Below are 3,839 nucleotides of genomic sequence, written 5' to 3' on the forward strand. Positions count from 1 at the left end.
GGAAGAAGAAAGAAAGAAAGAAAGAAAGAAAGAAAGAGAAAGAAAAGAACTCGCGGGAGTTATTATATACTATCAGTAACGGTTATTCATAAAACCTTTACACATAGATTATCTGTAACGGTTATTTAGAAAATCGTTACTGAAAACACTCATAAAAAACGTTAATTGAGGCGTTATCTGTAACGGTTTAAATAACCGTTACTAAGGTACTTATAATAGTAACGGTTTAGTATAGCTTTTACTGATAAATAATATTAGTAAGGGCGTCCGACCGCCGTTACTATCAGTCGTTACAAAAGAAGTTATTTTTATCCATACAAATTGTAAGAGAAATGTTGTAAGGGATAATAACAACATGTCAAATGTTATAAGAAGTCTTTAAATTTTCAAAAGGATGGAACCTGTCACTTGCGAGAGAAAATCTTTAATTTCGAGGCTCGAAGGAGAAATCTTTAAACTTTTCATCGAAGAACGTCCATGTCATTGAATTAACTAGATGCATTAAGACTTCATCTTCAACATTAATATTAACTTTATGCCAAGTCATATGAGATATCGGTGCAAGTGGTAAATATCATAAAATTTTATTTGGAATGAACTTCCCATTCACCTCTTTCCAAAGCGTACCACTTAATTGGTTGATCTTCCATCTAGACACACCACAAAATTTACACTCTTCCAAATCTTTATCTTTTTTTATAGAATAGTATACAATCATTCTTACAATCATCAATTTTGTTATACGTTAAGCCGGTGTCTATAATAAATTTATTGCACTCATAGTACGAACTAGGCAACTTAGAATTAGCTAGTAATATTTCCTCTTTGAGAAATTTGAATAAAAAATCGAAAGACATGTTGGTCCATTGACCAACATTTTTTATGTGGAGTAATTTAAGTATGGTGGAGACTTTTGAAATTCAAGATTCTTCGTACAATGAAAGTTTTGAATCATCTAGAACTTGTAGAATACCTTAGCATCGTCAATAGGGTGTTCATTATTTAAAGTTTCAGCGGTTGGATACAAATCATTTATGATTTCTTCCAAAAATTGATCATTATTTTAATCAATTTATTCAGTCATTTCATCATTAACAGAATTATCTTCTACTCCACCCTAATTTTCATCTCTAAGTTCATCTAATTCATCATCCTCACCATCACCGTCGACCTTTACATTCAAAGATCTTCTTTCTCCATGACAGTACAAAAAATTGTAATTTTGAAGGATTCCAAACAAATTAGATGATCCCTCACCACTGTTCTATTTTCGTAGGTTTGATTTGCATATTTTATACACGGACAAGCAATTGAAGTTCTGTTGGTAGACATAATCGCGAAGTCTATGAATATTTCAACCTCTTCGATATATTTTGGATCATGACGGCGTAGAGTCATCCAATGTTTATTAGGGACTTCCATTTTAACTAGAAATGAACAACCAATTATAACGAAATTGACATCTACTTAAGTCATTTCTCTAAACATGCAAATCTAACAATCCAAAAAAATGTCATTTCTCTAAACATGCAACCCTAATAATCTAAATAAGTCATTTCTCTAAACATGCAACCCTAACAATCCAAATAAGTCATTTCTCTAAATATATGACTCTAATCACAACCAAGTTTTTAGAACATACAAAATGGAGAATGACGACGAAGATTAAATGTCGAATACTTAGTTGATTCCGACCGGTAAAACTGAAAAAAAAAACAATCAATCATCAAACATTGATCAAAACAACATAAATAAACCAAAACCAAACATATTTAACTTATCAAACATAATCAAACAACCTAAATATATCAATAAATCAAACATATCTAACTTATCAAACATAATCAAACAACCTAAATCTATCAATAAATCAAACATATCTAACTTATAAAACTTAAATCAAACCTAAAACAAACCCAAATCAAACATATATCAAAACTAAATCAAAATCACAATGACATCCTAAATAAACCAAAATCAATCAACTTAAATTAAACAAATTAAAAAACAAACCTAAAACAAACCAAATCAAACATATATTGAAACTAAATAAAATCAAAACTACAATGGCATCCTAAATAAACCAAAATCAATCAACTTAAATAAAAAAATAAAAAATAAACCTAAAAAAAATCAAATTAAACCTATATAAAAAATAAAACAGAACTAACCTCGCGGACGAACGGCGACGACGGCAAGCTGACGAACGACAGCGACAAACTAACGAACGACGAGAGCGGCAACGAGGAAGAATGAAGTAAAAAGAGAAAGAAAAGGAGTTTCAGTTTATTTAAGAAGATAATTAACGTCAGAATTATCGTGTTCCGACGTTAATATTCATTTAATGATTATTAACCACGACGTTAGGGTAAAACCGTGGTTAATAAATAAACACATTAACCACGACTTTACCTAAAGCCAATGTTAATGTGTAAAACATTTCGTTTTCCAATATGTTCACATTATTAACCACGACGTTAGGGTAAAACCCTTGTTAATAAATAATCACATTAACCACGGCTTTACCTAACGCCGACGTTAATGTGTATTAACCAAGAAAATGTTTCGTTTTGTAGTAGGTTCACATTATTAACCACGTTGTTAGGGTAAACTATGGTTAATAAATAAACATAACCATGGTTTTACCTAGCGTCGTGGTTAATATGTATTCACCAAAACACATTAACCACGACATTAGGGATAGCTGACGTTAATAAATATTTGATTAAGGAAATATTTTCATCATACAAAGTCTAATGAGAATTTAATTAATTCTAACTATAGAAATTTGATAAATATTAAAAACTTGTGACAACATATAATTTTTATTATTTGTAAATGGTTACATCTTATGAATCAACAAAAGAATCATTGAATCTAACACCATATCATATCATATTTTTATTATCTTGTTAATTATGTGTTTTACAAAAAAATTAACCTGCTCCAAACATGTAACACCACATTCTTCAACAACATTCCTCAAAATCAAATATATAATCAAAGTAATTAAATAATTAAATCACATTGATATATATTGAACATCTTGAATAGACAATCAGGCACATCTAAGATATCTTCATCTTTAATGTTTTTAAAGAACTAAAGATGGAGATATCTCAGATAAAATTAATGATCATTGAGTTAATTCTTTAAGGAGAAGTGGTTTAATCAATAGACAATCAGACTCTTCTTGGAAGTCTCCATCTTTAACTAATCATTCTAACTAATTAAAGATGATGGAAATTTAGAAGAAGAGATTGATGATCATTGTGAAAATTCTGTAAGGAACGTGCTAAGTGACTACAGGGTTTCTCCATGTGATCTTCAACCAATTAACTTCTAACCAATATGTAATCGGGTTATTTTTAGATATCTTCAATTTCTTTATAACAAATTGAAGAATATTTCAAATGAATCTAGATTGCAAATTCGTTTGAAGAAAATCGGTAGTTTAAGAGAAGTGGTTTCATCAACAAACAATCAGACACTTCTTGGAAATCTCCATCTTTAATTAAACATTCTAACTAATTAAAGATGATGGAAATTTCGAAGAAGAGATTGATGATCGTTGAGAAAATTCTATAAGAAACGTCCTAAGTTATTGTAGGAATTAAATTTTTCTTGTGATCTTCGACCAATATGCAATCGAGTCCGTTCTTAGATATCTTCAATTTCCTACCAGGGATGAATGCAGATTGGTTAAGATTTATAATTTTTCCTATGACATTTTTAAATCGTTTAGAATTACTTTTGAAATTATTTTATAAATCACATTGCAGTAGGAAATTGATCTAAAATCTTGTACTTTCTTGGATACCGTAGTTTTGGAGATTAAG

This window comes from Impatiens glandulifera, chromosome 1, assembly GCF_907164915.1.
Source record: "Impatiens glandulifera chromosome 1, dImpGla2.1, whole genome shotgun sequence".
NCBI lineage: Eukaryota > Viridiplantae > Streptophyta > Magnoliopsida > Ericales > Balsaminaceae > Impatiens > Impatiens glandulifera.